Source organism: Macaca nemestrina, chromosome 5 (assembly GCF_043159975.1).
Source record: "Macaca nemestrina isolate mMacNem1 chromosome 5, mMacNem.hap1, whole genome shotgun sequence".
Taxonomy (NCBI): Eukaryota; Metazoa; Chordata; class Mammalia; order Primates; family Cercopithecidae; genus Macaca; species Macaca nemestrina.
In genome coordinates, this window is record NC_092129.1 from 143,204,771 (window position 1) to 143,226,189 (window position 21,419).

The following is a 21,419-nucleotide window of genomic DNA, read 5'->3' on the forward strand; positions in this document are numbered from 1 at the left end:
ATTAACAATCCCCGTATCATTATCCCATGTCAAATTCCCTGCTAATAATAGGTAGGGCTTACGGACACAAGCAATAATATATCAGGAGGTATTTCGATATAACTGAATATGAAAGGAGTTATTCGGGTTAGAAAGATTAAGGGGCATATTCCCCACAAAAGTGCTAATGGCATCTCCTGCAGCTAACAACTTCCAAAAATAACTCTGTACTTCAGGCCTCCTTCACGCCATACCAAGGTTTCATTACTGTTAGCAGCAATACTTTTATTTACCCAGTGTCATTTCAAAGGTATGTGACTAAATTTTGTTTGAAAATCACCGTGCACACTTCAATCAGTTATTTGCATCCCATTGTATTCTAATAAAATCCAGGGTTTAGTTCCCCGACATTGTTGTCACTCCAGCACCTCAATATTAGGAGAAACCTCTAGAATAGGACAAAAAAGTAAAGAACTAGGAATAGTTTCATTACTATATACAGTATGATTATATTAAAAACTTCTAGTTACAATAATAACAGTATTAGCAGCCACATAACTATGATTATAACGAACAGCCCAGGCTTCATGCGATCTTCGGAGACAATGAGAACTATTTCCCATACATATTGGAACTCCCACTCCAAACTGATATGTGTTGTTTATAATTCCCGTTTCCCGTTCTATATTGTCCTTGTCTATATAGGGGGACGGCATCCAAGTAGTGTCATTGGTGAAAACCTTAATTTCCGCCTCTCCCCAGGCGACTCCCTGATACAAGGGCGGAAAGGGAATATAAGTCCAATATTCATACAAAGCCTCACTAAGAGAAATAAGTCCCCTGCCGAGGCACATCCAACAAAGGAAGAAATGCATGCTGAATCCAGTTTTCTTTTCAACAGGGTTTCAATCATCTTGTAGGAAACCACTCAGGTCCGCTCCCTGTAAGGACAAGAGCATAGCCCCGTCCCTGTTTTAGAACTTGCCCTTGAACATACTTACCTTCTTCATTAGGATACCAAACCTTTAAACTGTCAGCGGGGACTATCACCGAGGGAGGTGAGGAAAGATGGGTTACGGCAGTAGAATCTTGCAATTGTCTCCATTGATTCAAAAAAATTAAGGTAAAAAGAACCTTCAAAATCTGGTTTCAAAATCTGGTTTCTGGGGGGCTCATTTCCCCCTTTTTGTTTTGTTTTAATAGTTAAGTTTTTTTTTTTTTTAATTTATTTATTATTATTATACTTTAAGTTGTAGGGTACATGTGCATAACGTGCAGGTTTGTTACATATGTATACTTGTGCCATGTTGGTGTGCTGCACCCATCAACTCGTCATTTACATCAGGTATAACTCCCATTGCAATCCCTCCCCCCTCCCCCCTCCCCATGATAGGCCCCTGTGTGTGATGTTCCCCTTCCTGAGTCCAAGTGATCTCATTGTTCAGTTCCCACCTATGAGTGAGAACATGCGGTGTTTGGTTTTCTGTTCTTGTGATAGTTTGCTAAGAATGATGGTTTCCAGCTGCATCCATGTCCCTACAAAGGACACAAACTCATCCTTTTTTATGGCTGCATAGTATTCCATGGTGTATATGTGCCACATTTTCTTAATCCAATCTGTCACTGATGGACATTTGGGTTGATTCCAAGTCTTTGCTATTGTGAATAGTGCTGCAATAAACCTACGTGTGCATGTGTCTTTATAGCAGCATAATTTATAATCCTTTGGGTATATACCCAGTAATGGGATGGCTGGGTCATATGGTACATCTAGTTCTAGATCCTTGAGGAATCGCCATACTGTTTTCCATAATGGTTGAACTAGTTTACAATCCCACCAACAGTGTAAAAGTGTTCCTATTTCTCCACATCCTCTCCAGCACCTGTTGTTTCCTGACTTTTTAATGATCGCCATTCTAACTGGTGTGAGATGGTATCTCATTGTGGTTTTGATTTGCATTTCTCTGATGGCCAGTGATGATGAGCATTTTTTCATGTGTCTGTTGGCTGTATGAATGTCTTCTTTTGAGAAATGTCTGTTCATATCCTTTGCCCACTTTTTGATGGGGTTGTTTTTTTCTTGTAAATTTGTTTGAGTTCTTTGTAGGTTCTGGATATTAGCCCTTTGTCAGATGAGTAGATTGCAAATATTTTCTCCCATTCTGTAGGTTGCCTGTTCACTCTGATGGTAGTTTCTTTTGCTGTGCAGAAGCTCTTTAGTTTAATGAGATCCCATTTGTCAATTTTGGCTTTTGCTGCCATTGCTTTTGGTGTTTTAGACACGAAGTCTTTGCCCATGCCTGTGTCCTGAATGGTACTACCTAGGTTTTCCTCTAGGATTTTTATGGTATTAGGTCTAACATTTAAGTCTCTAATCCATCTTGAATTAATTTTCGTATAGGGAGTAAGGAAAGGATCCAGTTTCAGCTTTCTACTTATGGCTAGCCAATTTTCCCAGCACCATTTATTAAATAGGGAATCCTTTCCCCATTTCTTGTTTCTCTCAGGTTTGTCAAAGATCAGATGGCTGTAGATGTGTGGTATTATTTCTGAGGACTCTGTTCTGTTCCATTGGTCTATATCTCTGTTTTGGTACCAGTACCATGCTGTTTTGGTTACTGTAGCCTTGTAGTATAGTTTGAAGTCAGGTAGCGTGATGCCTCCAACTTTGTTCTTTTGACTTAGGATTGTCTTGGAGATGCGGGCTCTTTTTTGGTTCCATATGAACTTTAAAGCAGTTTTTTCCAATTCTGTGAAGAAACTCATTGGTAGCTTGATGGGGATGGCATTGAATCTATAAATTACCTTGGGCAGTATGGCCATTTTCACGATATTGATTCTTCCTATCCATGAGCATGGTATGTTCTTCCATTTGTTTGTGTCCTCTTTTATTTCACTGAGCAGTGGTTTGTAGTTGTCCTTGAAGAGGTCCTTTACATCCCTTGTAAGTTGGATTCCTAGGTATTTTATTCTCTTTGAAGCAATTGTGAATGGAAGTTCATTCCTGATTTGGCTCTCTGTTTGTCTGTTACTGGTGTATAAGAATGCTTGTGATTTTTGCACATTAATTTTGTATCCTGAGACTTTGCTGAAGTTGCTTATCAGCTTAAGGAGATTCTGGGCTGAGACAATGGGGTTTTCTAAATATACAATCATGTCATCTGCAAACAGGGACAGTTTGACTTCTTTTCCTAACTGAATACCCTTGATTTCTTTCTCTTGCCTAATTGCCCTAGCCAGAACTTCCAGCACTATGTTGAATAGGAGTGGTGAGAGAGGGCATCCCTGTCTTGTGCCAGTTTTCAAAGGGTATTTTTCCAGTTTTTGCCCATTCAGTATGATATTGGCTGTGGGTTTGTCATAAATAGCTCTTATTATTTTGAGGTACGTTCCATCAATACCAAATTTATTGAGCGTTTTTAGCATGAAGGGTTGTTGAATTTTGTCAAAAGCCTTTTCTGCATCTATTGAGATAATCATGTGGTTCTTGTCTTTGGTTCTGTTTATATGCTGGATTATGTTTATTGATTTGCGAATGTTGAACCAGCCTTGCATCCCAGGGATGAAGCCCACTTGATCATGGTGGATAAGCTTTTTGATGTGTTGCTGAATCTGGTTTGCCAGTATTTTATTGAGGATTTTTGCATCGATGTTCATCAGGGATATTGGTCTAAAATTCTCTTTTTTTGTTGTGTCTCTGCCAGGCTTTGGTATCAGGATGATGTTGGCCTCATAAAATGAGTTAGGGAGGATTCCCTCTTTTTCTATTGATTGGAATAGTTTCAGAAGGAATGGTACCAACTCCTCCTTGTACCTCTGGTAGAATTCAGCTGTGAATCCATCTGGTCCTGGACTTTTTTGGTTGGTAGGCTATTAATTATTGCCTCAATTTCAGAGCCTACTATTGGTCTATTCAGGGATTCAACTTCTTCCTGGTTTAGTCTTGGAAGAGTGTAAGTGTCCAGGAAATTATCCATTTCTTCTAGATTTTCCAGTTTATTTGCGTAGAGGTGTTTATAGTATTCTCTGATGGTAGTTTGTATTTCTGTGGGGTCGGTGGTGATATCCCCTTTATCATTTTTAATTGCGTCGATTTGATTCTTCTCTCTTTTCTTCTTTATTAGTCTTGCTAGTGGTCTGTCAATTTTGTTGATCTTTTCAAAAAACCAACTCCTGGATTCATTGATTTTTTGGAGAGTTTTTTGTGTCTCTATCTCCTTCAGTTCTGCTCTGATCTTAGTTATTTCTTGCCTTCTGCTAGCTTTCGAATGTGTTTGCTCTTGCTTCTCTAGTTCTTTTAATTGCGATGTTAGAGTGTCAATTTTAGATCTTTCCTGCTATCTCTTGTGGGCATTTAGTGCTATAAATTTCCCTCTACACACTGCTTTAAATGTGTCCCAGAGATTCTGGTATGTTGTATCTTTGTTCTCATTGGTTTCAAAGAACATCTTTATTTCTGCCTTCATTTCGTTATGTACCCAGTAGTCATTCAGGAGCAGGTTGTTCAGTTTCCATGTAGTTGAGCGGTTTTGATTGAGTTTCTTAGTCCTGAGTTCTAGTTTGATTGCACTGTGGTCTGAGAGACAGTTTGTTATAATTTCTGTTCTTGTACATTTGCTGAGGAGTGCTTTACTTCCAATTACGTGGTCGATTTTGGAGTAAGTACGATGTGGTGCTGAGAAGAATGTATATTCTGTTGATTTGGGGTGGAGAGTTCTATAGATGTCTATTAGGTCTGCTTGCTGCAGAGATGAGTTCAATTCCTGGATATCCTTGTTAACTTTCTGTCTCATTGATCTGTCTAATGTTGACAGTGGAGTGTTGAAGTCTCCCATTATTATTGTATGGGAGTCTAAGTCTCTTTGTAAGTCTCTAAGGACTTGCTTTATGAATCTGGGTGCTCCTGTATTGGGTGCATATATATTTAGGATAGTTAGCTCTTCCTGTTGAATTGATCCCTTTACCATTATGTAATGGCCTTCTTTGTCTCTTTTGATCTTTGATGGTTTAACGTCTGTTTTATCAGAGACTAGTATTGCAACCCTCACTTTTTTTTGTTCTCCATTTGCTTGGTAAATCTTCCTCCATCCCTTTATTTTGAGCCTATGTGTGTCTCTGCGTGTGAGATGGGTCTCCTGAATACAGCAGACTGATGGGTCTTGACTCTTTATCCAGTTTGCCAGTCTGTGTCTTTTAATTGGAGCATTTAGTCCATTTACATTTAAGGTTAAGATTGTTATGTGTGAACTTGATCCTGCCATTATGATATTAACTGGTTATTTTGCTCGTTAGTTGATGCAGTTTCTTCCTAGCCTCGATGGTCTCTACATTTTGGCATGTTTTTGCAATGGCTGGTACCGGTTGTTCCTTTCCATGTTTAGTGCTTCCTTCAGGGTCTCTTGTAAGGCAGGCCTAGTGGTGATAAAATCTGTAAGCATTTGCTTATCTGTAAAGGATTTTATTTCTCCTTCACTTATGAAACTTAGTTTGGCTGGATATGAAATTCTGGGTTTAAAATTCTTTTCTTTAAGAATGTTGAATATTGGCCCCCACTCTCTTCTGGCTTGTAGAATTTCTGCCAAGAGATCTGCTGTTAGTCTGATGGGCTTCCCTTTGTGGGTAACCCGATCTTTCTCTCTGGCTGCCCTTAAGATTTTTTCCTTCATTTCAACTTTGGTGAATCTGGCAATTATGTGTCTTGGAGTTGCTCTTCTCGAGGAGTATCTTTGTGGCGTTCTCTGTATTTCCTGGATTTGAATGTTGGCCTGCCCTACTAGGTTGGGGAAGTTCTCCTGGATGATATCCTGAAGAGTGTTTTCCAACTTGGTGCCATTTTCCCCCTCACTTTCAGGCACCCCAATCAGACGTAGATTTGGTCTTTTTACATAATCCCATACTTCTTGCAGGCTTTGTTCATTTCTTTTTCTTCTTTTTTCTTTTGGTTTCTCTTCTCACTTCATTTCATTCATTTGATCCTCAATCGCAGATACTCTTTCTTCCAGTTGATCGAGTCGGTTACTGAAGCTTGTGCATTTGTCACATATTTCTCGTGTCATGGTTTTCATCTCTTTCATTTCGTTTATGACCTTCTCTGCATTAATTACTCTAGCCATCAATTCTTCCACTTTTTTTTCAAGATTTTTAGTTTCTTTGCGCTGGGTACGTAATTCCTCCTTTAGCTCTGAGAAATTTGATGGACTGAAGCCTTCTTCTCTCATCTCGTCAAAGTCATTCTCTGTCCAGCTTTGATCCGTTGCTGGCGATGAGCTGCGCTCCTTTGCCGGGGGAGATGCGCTCTTATTTTTTGAATTTCCAGCTTTTCTGCCCTGCTTTTTCCCCATCTTTGTGGTTTTATCTGCCTCTGGTCTTGATGATGGTGATGTACTGATGGGGTTTTGGTGTAGGTGTCCTTCCTGTTTGATAGTTTTCCTTCTAACAGTCAGGACCCTCAGCTGTAGGTCTGTTGGAGATTGCTTGAGGTCCACTCCAGACCCTGTTTGCCTGGGTATCAGCAGCAGAGGCTGCAGAAGATAGAATATTTCTGAACAGCGAGTGTACCTGTCTGATTCTTGCTTTGGAAGCTTCCTCTCAGGGGTGTACTCCACCCTGTGAGGTGTGGGGTGTCAGACTGCCCCTAGTGGGGGATGTCTCCCAGTTAGGCTACTCAGGGGTCAGGGACCCACTTGAGCAGGGAGTCTGTCCCTTCTCAGATCTCAACCTCCGTGTTGGGAGATCCACTGCTCTCTTCAAAGCTGTCAGACAGAGTCGTTTGCGTCTGCAGAGGTTTCGGCTGTGTTTGTTATTGCCCTGTCCCCAGAGGTGGAGTCTACAGAGACAGGCAGGTTTCCTTGAGCTGCTGTGAGCTCCACCCAGTTCGAGCTTCCCAGCAGCTTTGTTTACCTACTTAAGCCTCAGCAATGGCGGGCGCCCCTCCCCCAGCCTCGCTGCTGCCTTGCCGGTAGATCACAGACTGCTGTGCTAGCAATGAGGGAGGCTCCGTGGGTGTGGGACCCTCCCGGCCAGGTGTGGGATATGATCTCCTGGTGTGCCTGTTTGCTTAAAGCGCAGTATTGGGGTGGGAGTTACCCAATTTTCCAGGTGTTGTGTGTCTCAGTTCCCCTGGCTAGGAAAAGGGATTCCCTTCCCCCTTGCGCTTCCCAGGTGAGGCAATGCCTCGCCCTGCTTCAGCTCTCGCTGGTCGGGCTGCAGCAGCTGACCAGCACCGATCGTCCGGCACTCCCCAGTGAGATGAACCCAGTACCTCAGTTGAAAATGCAGAAATCACCGGTCTTCTGTGTCGCTCGCGCTGGGAGTTGGAGACTGGAGCTGTTCCTATTCGGCCATCTTGCTCCGCCCCAATAGTTAAGTTTTTAAAGTTAAATTTGCGCACTCAATGATGGCTTGACCTTGACTGTTGCCCGGGATACCGGTGATATGTTGAATATTGTATTGCTGTAAGAAAACTTGTAATTTATGAGAGACATAAGCAGGGGCATTATCAGTTTTAAGTATAAGAGGAATGCCCATGATGGTGAAATAAACTAAGAGATGAGTAATAACAGAAATGAGAAAAGGTATCAATGGTATGATGAACATTTTAATCATCCAAAAGAAGGGACACCTCGTGGATTAACCCCAGGATGGAAGGATGGAATGCTCAAAGGAGCACAGGAAGGACAAGCTCGAATAAGAGAACGAGCTTGTTTATGAGTTAAATGAAACCATCGTTGAAGGCCAGAACTATTAGTGTGATGTAGAGTATATTTTTGTTCTGCAGCATGTAGGTGGCCGATTAAGAGCAAATCAATCTGAGTATTACCATGAACTAATGGTCCAGAAAGTTGAGAATGAGAACGAAGATGAGTGATGAATAAAGGAGCTCGACGTTGGCTCAAAGTAAAGGATAACAAAGAAAAGAATTTCTGAAGAGAAGAAGTAGCACAAAGAGGTAAAGTGGCCTGAGAAATATAAGAAGTAACATAAACGGCGTATTGAGAATCACTAACAATGTTACAACCAGTAGTAGGGAAATCAAGTAAGACCATGAGAATAGCAAACAATTCTCCCTATTGCACCGAGGGATAAGGATAAACTGTAACTCAAGATTGATGAAGCTTCTTGCCAAGAATCAGAAGTTGCAAGAAGATAAGTGATCTGACTATGACTGAATTGAGAGATAATTAAGGAAGGATCTCCTCCCCAAAGTTGTCGACAGTGATGCCGTCCTTTGTTGATCAGTTCAGCTAAACGATCGATATAGTAGCCAAGCGTTTAGATATTTTATTGGACAAAAAGATCCATTTTAGTGGTCGACTAGTTTGATGAATCATTCCTGTGGGAGAAGGTAAAGTATGAAATAAACAAAAGGAAGGGCCTTTTGAAGTTGCTCTTCAACAAGCTGGAGTTCCTGTAAAGCCAAAGGAGTTAAATGGCGTGAGTTGTCCAAGTGACTGTCTCCTTCTAGAATAGAAAAAAGATGTTATAACTGATATGTTGGTATTCCTAAAACAGGACGCATCCAATTAATGTCTCCTAGAAGCTTTTGAAAATCATTTAATGTTTTTAAATGATCACGTCGAATTTGAATTTTTGGGGGTCGAATATTTTGTGCCCCCAAGGTATAACCTAAATATTGAATAAAAAAATCCAGTTAAATTTTTTCTGTGGCAATATTAAGTGAGTAGAAAGAAAGCTGAGTTTGTAATGATACAAAAGCATCTTGCTGCTTTTCTCTGGTTTTAACTTTGTGGGATAAGGGCAGGATTAGGAAGACCAGGCTGTAAACTTTCCCTAGGTTTAATGTAAACATTTATAGTTTTAGGACAAGACAAAGACGGGAATTCCATGCAGAAATACGTGGCTTTATATTCCTCTCGGCCATTTGTTTTTTGACTTACTCTTTTAGAGTCCTAAGTATTTCTTTAAATAATGGTCACTGTTTCACCTAAATAGGAGTGGTGGCTATGAGTTTAAAGGATTGTAGCCCATTTTGAACATCATATTTTTGGCAGCTGAGGAAATATGAGGAATGTTTAAAAAAGCAGCAAATTGTTGTGAAAGATCTTGTTCCCAAAAATTAATATTGATAGGAACAATATAAAAATAAAAAAAAAACACTTGACCTTGTTGACCTTTAGGACCGACACAGGTTAAAGGTTCTACGTCTTGATAAATCACAGAAGCAGCACCCAAGCCAGTGAGTATAACTGAAACTTGTCTTTTTTCCCATTGTATAGGCCACTAATTTAAACAAATAATAGACATATTCACTCCCGTATCAATTAACTCTTTTAAAACTATCCCATTAATGTGCAATGAACATAAGGGCTTTTGATTAGAAACTAAAGTTTCCCAAAAAACAATTTTTTCTGTGCTACGAAACCCTCTCTATTGAGAATACGTTCCCCTGCCTCTAGGCGTATAAATTGTGAAACTTGTACCAAAATAAAAATTTTATTAGTAATATCATGTCCTTTTGGCAAAGGGCCACACACTCTAATAGCTAATTTATATACTCCTCTATTAGGAGACAAAGTATAAGGCTGAGTAATAGCTAAGTCAGCAGCGGCGCTCTGCTTAGTTGCCGCATAAGGCTGAGAAACTGGGGTAAGGTGTGGGATCCTTAAGGAGGACTTGAATTTATTCCTTAATGTTGTAGGCCATTGCTCACTGAATATTGTAGTAGACTTGTATTGTAATTGTTGGGGCCCCAAGCCTGTGGGCCCTGGCTCCCGTTTCCCAGGAGAGGAGACAGTAAATTTCCACTTTTATCAGTTTTGGAACGACATTTATTTGTCCAATGTCGACCTTTACCACAATATTTGTACACCTCTGAAGGCAGCTTTCTGCCTTGAGGGATAAAAGTGTTCAATTTTTATGACATTCTTTTTTGAAATGTCTAGGTTTACCACACTGAAAGCAAACACCTTGTTTGTTATTTCCTTTTAAGGCTTTAGACAAAGCTCCAGCAAATAATTGAGCATTATAAATAGCCCCTCCAACACTAACACAAGTTTTAATATATTTATCTAAATTGGCCCCATTGGCCTTTAACGATTTTAACAATTTTTAACAGTCAGCATAAGCATTTTTAAAAGACAATGTTGGTAACAAAATTTTTGAAGCAAGGCCAGCACCCACAATTTTGAAGACAGCATCCTGAAGACGGGCTACAAAATCTGGATATAGTTCATTTGTGCCCTGTAAAATCTTCACAGAGGAAAGGGAACATTTTCCTGTTATCTCTACCTTATTTCAGGCCCTTAAAAACAAAGTCTTGATTTGAGTAAAGGCAACATCATCTAAACCAGCCTGAGCATTAAGAGTAGCATATTGGCCCATGCCTGTGAGTTGTTCCTCAGTGGGTCCAGGGGGATCACACATAATATTTTTCCTAGCCTGTACATGTGCCTTGTTCATTTACCAGCTGTGCAATTGTAACCACTAAGAACGATCAAGAAAAGCCTTCCCCAAAGTCTTCCAGTCTATAGGAATTATCAAATTTTCTGATGAAAAATATCAAGAAGACCAAGGATAAAAGGAGATTGAGGTCCATAGTTAGAAATGGCAGCTTTCATTTCTTTTTAAAAATTTAATTTGTAAGGCATTAAATTGGACATTATTGCCACCATTTGAAAACTGAGCATTAGGAGCAAAAGAAGCACAAATAATTGGAAACAGATCCAGCTCCTTAAATTTTTTTTTAATTAAAAGTATATATAATATATAATAATACTCATATCCCCAAATATAAAGAATCTCAACATATTAATAAGAAAAGGCAAATAACCCAACCAAAAGTAGCAGAACAAGGAAATGACAATAAACCTATATGTCTAACATCATTACTCACTAGGAAATATGTATATTAATACCAAATTGAGAATCATTACATACACAATACAATGGTTAAAATTTAAAAACACAGAAAATATCAAGAGATAGTTAATGTGTTAAGCAGCTCGAATACTCAACTTCTGTTTGGAGTGTAAATTGGTGGAACCTATGCACCCCTATAACATAACAATTTCCTAGCTGGGGTTATTAATACTATATTAATATTAATAGTTAATGTGCTTATTTATTAACTATTGAAATACTCATAATATTTTAACAAACAACAAGATATACATATACACTGGTTTTGACATATTAAACAGGTGTTTAGTATAAATTTAAAGTATGTCTGATGTGAACAGGGCTTCAACTTTGCCAAGCAAAGGTAAAGATAAGGAAGCCGGCGGGTTGGAGGCACTGGAAAATCCTCTTTTAACAGGGCAGAAGGAAAAGAAACAGGGAAAGCTCACAAAGGTGAATTAGAAAAATGTATCTGTAATATTTGTTGAAGCATTTCCATAATACACTGCATATCAGAATTTCCCTTAGAAGAAGGAAGAGCTGGCTTTTTCTCTTCTCCCCCTTTTGCTACCCCCACCATCCTCTGTTATCCTGACACAAATGGGCTCCATTTCGGATTTATTTTTTATTTTTTTTTCCAAATCCTCAGATACCTTTCCTCCTGTGGCTACATTACCACACTCTGAATCAGTCTCAAGTAACTCTAATGTCTGAGTGATAGAGTCACACAAGGTCCACAATTTTAGAGCATAATATCCCCTAACTGGAGAGCTCTAAGCAGAGTTTTTACTACCTGTAACCATTCTCTGCGATTCAGCTGCACTTTAGTCTGATACTGAAACCAGTAACAATGTTGTTCAACATGGGCAAACAATCACTTCAAAGTCTTTTTCTTTCACTTCTACTCCTATAGACAGCAATAGTCCTTGAAACAGCCGTAAATATTCTGAGGCCAGAGAGATGGAATTCCCCATAATGAAAGCTTAAGAAGGTTCCCCTTAACAATATCTGGGCCTTACCCGCCCCTAGGGGGTTCCCCTTCTTGTTCTCCCCTACTCACCCGTGCTGACCCTGCTCGCTGTGCCACTTGCTGGGGTCCGTGCCGGGGGTGGTGGAGAATGAAAGAACACACAAAAGACAAAGACACACAGAGAACATGGCGGCCGTGCTCAGAGCCTCCGCCTCACTTTATTTATACTCCATAAATCCTACGTCAGCAGAAAGAATGCAATGCAAAACAAACTTTCTTTTCCCAGATGTAACCTTCTACTCAGTTCTTTGTTTCTATGCTCTTCCTTATCTGCCCGCCTTCTTGGCGCCTACAGGAGTTCATTAAAAGTTCAATTGGAGATACTGTCCTTGAGCCCTATCTATTCTCAGCATACTGTTTTCAAACGCCCCTGCAGGGCATGGTGGCAGGCACCTGTAGTCCCAGCTTTTTGGGAGGCTGAGGCAGGAGAATGGTGTGAACATGAGAGGCAGAGCTTGCAGTGAGCCAAGATCACGCAGCTGCACTCCAGCCTGGGCAACAAAGTGAGACTCCATCTCAAAAAAAAGAAAAGAATGTTGAATATTGGCCCCCACTCTCTTCTGGCTTGTAGGGTTTCTGCCGAGAGATCCTCTGTTAGTATGATGGGCTTCCCTTTGTGGGTAACCCGACCTTTCTCTCTGGTTATCCTTAACATTTTTCCTTCATTTCAACCTTGGTGAATTTGACAATTACATGTCTTGGGGTCACTCTTCTTGAGGAGTATCTTTGTGGTGTTCTCTGTATTTCCTGAATTTGAATGTTGGCCTGCCTTCCTAGATTGGGGAAGTTCTCCTGGATAGTATCCTGAAGAGTGTTTTCTAACTTGGTTCCATTCTCCCCGTCACTTTCAGGTACACCAGTCAAATGTAGATTTGGTCTTTTCACATAGTCCCATATTTCTTGGAGGCTTCGTTCATTTCTTTTCACTCTTTTTTCTCTATTCTTGTCTTCTTGCTTTAGTTCATTAATTTGATCTTCAATCACTGATATCCTTTCTTCCGCTTGATCTAATTGAAGCTTGTGTATGCTTCATGAAGTTCTCGTACTGTGTTTTTCAGCTCCATTAGGTCATTTAAGCTCTTCCCTGCACTGGTTATTCTAGTTAGTCATTTGTCTAACCTTTTTCCAAGATTTTTAGCTTCCTTGCAATGGATTAGAACATGCTCCTTAGCTCAGAGAAGTTTATTAATACCAACCTTCTGAAGCCTACTTCTGTCAACTTGTCAAACTCATTCTCCATCCAGTTTTGTTCCCTTGCAGGAGAGGAGTTGTGTTCCTTTGAAGAAGACGCACTCTGGTTTTTGGAATTTTCAACCTTTCTGCTCTGGTTTCTCCCCATCTTTGTGGTTTTATCTACCTTTGGTCTTTGATGTTGGTGACCTATGGATGGGGTTTTGGGGTGGATGTCCTTTTTATTGATGTTGATGCTAATCCTTTCTGTTTGTTAATTTACCTTCTAATAGACCCCCTCAGCTGCAGGTCTGTTGGAGTTTGCTGGAGGTCCACTCCAGACCCTGTCTGCCTGGGTATCATCAATGGAGGCTGCAGAACAGCAAATATTGCTGCCTGATCCTTCCTCTGGAAGCTTCATCCCAGAGGGGCACCCGCCTGTATGAGGTGTCTGTTGGCCTCTACTAGGAGGTGTCTCCCAGTCAGGCTACACAGGGGTCAGGGACCCACTTAAGGAGGCAGTCTGTTTGTTATCAGAGCTTGAATGCCATGCTGGAGAGCCACTGCTCTCTTCAGAGTTGGCAGGCAGGGATGTTTAAGTCTGCAGAAGCTGTCTGCTGCCTTTTGTTCAGATGTGCCCTGCCCCAAGAGGTGGAATCTATAGAGACAATAGGCCTTGCTGAGCTGTGGTGGACTCCACCCAGTTCGAGCTTCTCTGCCGCTTCATTTACCCTGTGAGCATAGAACTGCCTACTCAAGCCTCAGCAATGGCGGAAGCCCCTCCCCCCACCAAGCTCGAGCATCTCAGGTTGACCTCAGACTGCTGCACTAGCAGCGAGCAAGGTTCTGTGGGTGTGGGACCCACTGAGCCAGGCACAGGAGGGAATCTCCTGGTCTACCAGTTGCAAAGACCATGGGAAAAGCACAGTATTTGGGCAGAAGTGTACCGTTCCTCCAAGTACAGTCACTCATGGCTTCCCTTGTCTAGGAAAGGGAAATATCCCCTGACTCCTTACACTTCCCAAGTGAGGCAACACCCTATCCTGCTTCGTCTCACCCTCCATGGGCTGCATCCACTGTCCAACCAGTCCCAATGAGATGAACCAGGTACCTCAGTTGGAAATGCAGAAATCACCTGTGTTCTGTGTCAATCTCGCTGGGAGCTGTAGACTGGAGCTGTTCCTATTCAGCCATCTTGGAAGCAACTCCAGTTATCAAATTTTAATGCATGTAGGGCTCACTTGTTAGAATCTGTGTGGGTGAGACCTGGGACCATGCATTGCTAACACATGGGCCACACTTTGTGAACTTTGCTCCAATTTTTATTAGAACTATGAGGGTTTTCATGATACCTAGCTGCACAACAACAAAACAAAAAGAAAAGCAGAGGAAAAGGACAGAAGAAGAAAGAAAAAAGAGAAGAGGGAAGGGAAGGGAGAGGGATATGTGGTTGTGAGGGAGGAAGAGGAGGAGGAGGAGGGCAAGGGGAGTAGGAGAAAAGAGAAAGAAAGGAAGAAAGGAAGAAAAGAAACAAGAAAAGAAAAGAGGGAAAGGAAGGAAGGAGGGAAGATGAAAGAAAGAAAGAGAAAGAAAGGAAAGAAAGATGGAAAGAAAGAAAGAAAGAAAGAAAGAAAGAAAGAAAGAAAGAAAGAAAGAAAGAAAGAAAGAAAGAAAGAAAGAAAGAAAGAAAGAAAGAAAGAGAGAGAAAAGAAAAGAAGAGTTTCCTGTGACAGAATCCAGTAGTCAAGTGGTAGGGATATGGCCTTTTAGGGAAATAACATTATATATAGGCATCCCCCAGGTTATGTACACCCGGTGTGATGGAAGGAAGGAAGGAGGGAAGGAAGGGAGGCAGGGAGGAAGGAAGGAGGGAAGAAAGGGAGGCAGGGAGGGAGGGAGGGAGGGAGGAAGGAAGGAAGGAAGGAAGGAAGGAAGGAAGGAAGGAAGGAAGGAAAGGAAGGAAAGGAAGGAAAGGAAGGAAAGGAAGGAAGGAAGGAAGGAAGGAAGGAAGGAAGGAAGGAAGGAAGGAAGGAAGGAAGGAAGGAAGGGGAAAGGAGAGAAGTTTCCTGTGACAGAATCAAGCAGTCATGTGGTAGGTTATGGCCTTGTGGGGGAAAAAACATTATATACTGCCCTCCTCCAGGTTGCATATGCCCAGTGTGATGGAAGGACAGCCCACCAAGGGCCTTCAAAAAAAATGACCAGATTAGGCCTATAGGACCTTCTGCATCTGCCTACAACAACTCCACAAATCCTTGGCTCCCAAATATTTTGTCATCTCCTTCTACCCTAAAAGAAAAAAACTTTTTTCCTGTACTCATGCAACACTTCTAACCCCCAGATGTGTGGGATTTTTCCATTCCTAGCAATTCTCCAATTATCTGGGCACCATGTGAGCATCCTACATTTAATTCAGTTCTGACACTGCTTACCTGGAGTAATCATCAGATCTCAGAAGTTAAAGGGCTCAGTCCCACGACACTGCCACCACTTCTGATGCCAGTCACAAATCCCAGGTTGCCACTTGTCCTTGTGATTAATTAACCTTCTATAAATCACAGGTTCCCATGACCCTTTCCTCAGGTTCAATAATTTGTTGGAATGGCTTACAGAACTCAGGAAGTTACTTGACTTACATTTAATGGTTTATTATAAAGATACAACTCAGGAATAGCCAAGTGGAAGAGAGGCACAGGGCAAGCATGGGGATGGCATGGAGCTTCCAGGCCCTCTCTCCATGCACTGCCCTCCCAGCACCTTGATGTATTCACCAGCCCAGAAGCTCTTAACTCAGTCTCTAAGCTGTTCTCCCCTTCCTGGGAAGATGAGGGAGTGGTCTGAAAGTTTCAACCCTCTAATCATGGCCTGCTGTTTCTGGTGGCCAGTTCCCATCCTGAAGTGATCCAGAAGCCCACCAAGAGTCACCTCATTAGAACGAAAGACGCACCTGTCACCCAGGAAATTCCAACGGATTTAGGAACTCTGTATCAGAAACTGGGGTCAAAAATAAAATATTATAACAAAAGATGTTCCTAATATCCTTATCACTCAGGAAATTCTGAGGGTTTTAGGAGCTCTGTGTCAGGAACCGGGGACAGAGACCAAATATACATTTGTGTTTTTTAAATTTCCAACTTTTATTTTAAATTCAGTGATACATGTGCAGGATATGCAGGTTTATTACATAAGTATAAGTGTGCCATGGTGGTTTGCTGCAGCTATCAACCTGTCAGCTAGGTTTTAAGCCCCTCATGCACTAGCAGTTTGTCATGATGCTCTCCCTCCCCTCGTGCCCACCCCGCAACAGGCCCCAGTGTGTGTTGTTCCCCTCCCTGTGTCCATGTGTCCTCATTATTCAGCTCCCACTTATAAGTGTAAGTGAGAACATGAGGTATTTGATTTTCTGTTCCTGTGTTAGTTTGCTGAGGATAATGGCTTCCAGCTCCATCCTTGTCTCTGCAAAGGACATAACCTCATTCCTTTTTATGGCTGCATAGTATTCCATGGTGTATATGTGCCATATTTTCTTTATCCAGTCTATCATTGATGGGCATTTAGGTTGATTCCATGTCTTTGCTATTGTGAATAGTGCTGCAGTGAACATATGCATGCATGTGTCTTTACAACAGAATGATTTCTATTTCTTTGGGTATAGAAAGAATAGATTGCTGGATCAAATGGTATTTCTGCCTCTAGGTCTTTGAGGAATCGCTACATTGTCTTCCACAAAAGGTGAACTAATTTACATTCCCACCAACAGTGTAAAAGCATTCCTCTTTCTCCACAACCTTGCCTACATCTGTTGTTTTTTGGCTTTTTGGTAATAGTGATTCTGACTGGTGTGAGATGGTATCTCATTGTGGTTTTGATCTGCATTTCTCTAATAATCAGTGATGTTGAGCTTTTTTTCATGTTTGTTGGCCGCATGTATGTCTTCTTTTGAGAAGTGTCTGTTCATGTCCTTTGCCAACTTTTTAATGGGGTAGTTTGTTTGTTTTTCTTCTACATTTGTTTAAGTTCCTTGTCGATGCTGAATATTAGACCTTTGTCAGATGGATAGATTGCAAAAATTCTCTCCCATTCTGTAGGTTGTCTGTTTACTCTGATGATAGTTTCTTTTGCTGTGCAGAAGCTGTTTAGTTTAATTAGACCCCATTTGTCAATTTTTGCTTTTGTTGCAATTGCTTTTGGAGTGTTCATCATGAAATCTTTACCTATGCCTATGTCCTGAATGGTATTGCCTAGGTTTTCTTGTAGGGTTTTTATAGTTCTGGGGTTTTACATTTAAGTCTTTAATCCATCTTGAGTTGATTTTTGTATGTGGTGTAAGGAGTGGGTCCAGTTTCAATTTTCTTTACATGGCTAGCCAGTTATCCCAGCACCATGTATTAAATAGGGAATCCTTTTGCCATTACTTTTTTTTGTCAGGTTTTTTGAAGATCAGATGGCTATAAGTGTGCAGTCTTATTTCTAGGTTCTCTATTCTGTTTCATTGGTCTATGTGTCTGTTCTTGCACCAGTATCATGCTGTTTTGGTTACTGTAGCCTTGTAGTGTAGTTTGAAGTCCGGCAGCATGATGCCTCCAGCTTTGTTCTTTTTGCTCAGGATTGTCTTGGCTATTCAGGTTCTGTTTTGGTTCCATATGAATTTTAAAATAGTGTTTTCTAATTCTGTGAAAAATGTAAATGATAGTTTAATGGGAATACCATTGAATCTATAAATTGCTTTGGGCAGTATGGACATTTTCACAATATTGATTCTTCCTATCTGTGAGCATGGAATGTTTTTCCATTTGTTTGTATCATGACTGATTTCTTTGATCAGTAGTTTGTAGTTCTACTTGAAGAGGTCCTTTGCTTCCCTTGTAAGCTGTATTTCTAGGTATGTTATTCTTTTTGTGGCAACTGTGAGTGGAAGTTCATTTATGATTTGGCTCTCAACTTGTCTGTTGTTGGTATATAGGAATACTAGCAATTTTTGGACATTGATTTTGTATCCTGAGGCTTTGCTGAAGTTGCTTACTAGCTTAAGAAGCTTTTAGGCTAAGATGATAGGGTTTTCCAGATATAGGATTATGTCATCTACAAAGAAAGACAGTTTGACTTCTTCTCTTCCTATTTGAATATCCTTTATTTATTTATCTTGCCTGATTGTCCTGGCCGGGATTTCCAATACTTTGTTGAATAGGAGTGGTGAGAGAGGACATCCTTCTCTCGTGCCAGTTTTCAAGGGGAATGCTTCCAGCTTTTGCCAACTCAGCATGATATTGTTTGTGGGTTTGTCATATATGGCTCTTATTTTGACATTCAATACCTAGTTTATTGAGAATTTTTTAACATGAAGGGATATTGAATTTTATTGAATGTCTTTTCTGCATCTATTGAGATAATTGTGTGATTTTTGTCTTTAGTTCTGTTTATTTGATGAATTGCATTTATTGATTTGTGTATGTTGAATCAGCTTTGCATCCTGGGGATGAAGCCTACTTGATCATGGTGGATAAGCTTTTTGATGTGGTGCCAGATTCAGTTTGCCATTGTTTTGTTGAGGATTTTTTAATCAATGTTCATCAAGGATATTGGCCTTTTCTCTTTTTGTTGTATCTTTGCCAGGTTTTGGCATCAGGATGATGCTGGCCTCATAAAATGAGTTAGGAAGGAGTCCCTCCTTTTCAACTTTTTGGAATAGTTTAAGTGAGAATGGCACCCACTCTTCTTTGTACCTCTAGGAGAATTCAGCTATGAATCTGTCTGGTCCTGGACTTTTTTCTTTTTTTTCTTTTTTCTTTTTTTTTTTTTTGGTTGGTAGGCTGTTTATTACTGCCTCAGTTTCAGAACTTATTATTGGTCTATTCAGGGATTCGTTGTCTTCCTGGTTCAGTCTTAGGAGGATGTATGTGTTCAGGAATTTATCCAATTCTTCTGGATTTTCTAACTTATGTGCATAGATGCATTCATAGTATTCTCTGATGGTTGTTTATATTTCTGTGGAGTCACTGGTGATATCCCCCTTATCATTTTCTGGTTATGTTTATTTGAATCTTCTCTCTTTTCTTCTTTATTAGTCTAGCTTAGTGGTCTATTTTTATTAATTTTTTTTTCAAAAAACCAGCTCCTGGATTTGTTGATTTTTTTGAAGGGGTTTTCACGTTTCTGTCTCCTTCAGTTCAGCTCTGATACTGGTTATTTCTCATCTTCTGCTAACTTTGGGATTTGTTTGCTCTTAGTTGTGATCTCAGGTTGTTAACTTGAGATCTTTCTAGCTTTTTGATGTGAGCATTTCGTGCTACAAATTTCTCTCTTAACACAGCTTTAGCTGCATCCTAGAGATTGTGGTATGTTGTATCTTTGTTCTCATTAGTTTCAAAGAACTTCTTGATTTCTGCCTTAATTTCATTATTTACCCAAGAGTTATTCAGGAGCAAGTTGCTCAATTTCCATGTAGTTGTGTGGTTTTGAGTAAATTTCTTAATCTTGAGTTCTAATTTGATTGTGCTGTGGTCTGAGAGATGGGTTGTTATTATTTCAGTTCTTTTACATTTGCCAAGGAGTGTTTTACTTCTAATTATGTGATCAATTTTAGAGTAAGTGCTGTGTGGCAATGAGAAGAATGTATATCTGTTGTTTTAGGGTGGAGAGTTCTGTAGATATCTATCTGGTCCACTAGATCCAGAGCTGAGTTCAGGATCTAGTTCAGATTCAGTTCAGCTGAATATCTGTTAATTTTCTGTCTCAATGATCTGTCTAATACTGACAGTGGGGTGTTACAGTCTCCCCCTATTATTGTGTGGAGCCCAAGTCTCTTGGTAGGTCTCTAAGAACTTGCTTTATGGATCTGGGTGCTCCTGTATTAAGTGCATATATATTTAGGATAGTTGGCTCTTCTTGTTGAAGCAAACCTTTTACCATTATCTAATGCCCTTCTTTGTCTCTTTTGATCTTTGTTGGTTTAAAGTCTGTTTTGTAAGAAACTATGATTGCAACCCTGCTTTTCTTCTGTTTTCCATTTGGTTGGTAAATTTTCCTCCCTCTCTTTATTTTGAGCCTGTATGTGTCTTTGCATGTGAGGCGGGTCTCTTGAAGACAGCATAACAATGGGTCTGGGTTTTTTATCCTGCTTGTCATTCCGTGTCTTTTAATTGGGGCATTTCACCCATTTGCACTTAAGGTTAGTATTGTTATATGTGGATTTGATTCTGTCATCATGATGCTAGCTGTTTATTTTGCAGACTTGTTTATGTGATTGCTTCATAGTGTCACTGGTCTGTGTACTTCTGTGTGTGTGTGTGTGTGTGTGTGTGTGTGTGTGTGTGTGTGTTTCAGTGGCTGGTAATGGTTTTTCCTTTCCGTATTTAGTGCTTCCTTCAGGAGCTCTTGCACAGGAGGTCTTGTGGTAACAAATTCCCTCAGCCTTTGCTTGTCCGAGCCTTCGCTTATTTCTCCTTCACTTATGAAGCTTAGTTTGGTCGATATGAAATTCCGGTTTGGAAATTCTTTTCTTTAAGAATGTTGAGTATTGGCCCACAATCTCTTCTGGCTTGTAGGGTTTCTGCTGAGACATCCACTGTTAGTCCAATGGGCTTCCCTTTGTAGGTGACCTGGCCTTTCTATCTGGCTGCCCTTAACATTCTTTTTTTTTCATTTCAACCTTGGAGAATCTGATGATTGTGTCTTGTGGTTGATCTTCTCATGGAGTATCTTAATGGGGTTGTCTTCATTTCCTGAATTTGAATGTTGGCCCATGTTGCTAGGTTGGGTAAGTTCTCCTGGATGATTTCCTGAAGTGTGTTTTCCAACTTGGTTCCATTTTCCCTGTCTCTTTTAGGTGCATCAGTCAGGCACAGATGTTTTTCTTGGAGGTTTTATTCATTCCTTGGAGGTTTTAGTCATTCCTTTTAACTCTCTTTTTCTCTATTCTTGTCCACCTCTCTTAATCCAGAAAGCTAGTTTCCAGCTCTGAGATTCTTTCCTACACTTGATCTACTCTGCTATTAATACTTGCGATTGCATTGTGAAGTTCTTGTAGTGTGTTTTTCAGCTCTAACAGGTTAGTTATGTTCCTCTCTAAATTGGCTATTTTGGCTGTCAGCTTCTGTATTGTTTTGTCATGATTCTTAGTGTCTTTGCATTGGATTACAACATGCTCCTTTAACTCAGTAAAGTTCATTACTACCCACATTCTGAAACCTACTTCTGTCATTTCAGCCACTCAGTCTCAGCCCAGTTCTGAGCCCTTGCTGGAGAGATGTTGGGGTCATTGGAGGAAAAGAGGCACTGTGGCTTTTTGAGTTTTTAGCATTTTTGTGTTGATTCTTTCTTTTCTTTGTGGGCTTATCTATCTTTGATCTTCGAGGTTGCTGACCTTTGGATGGGCTTTTTGTGG

At 40.5% G+C, this 21,419-nt stretch overlaps 1 protein-coding gene across 10 annotated transcripts in view; it reads left to right on the forward strand.

The window, feature by feature from the left end:
- The window catches only part of LOC105489673 (kinesin family member 6), a 388,549-nt gene that overhangs the window by 206,847 nt on the left and 160,283 nt on the right, over positions 1–21,419 (forward strand). The window lies entirely within an intron of this gene.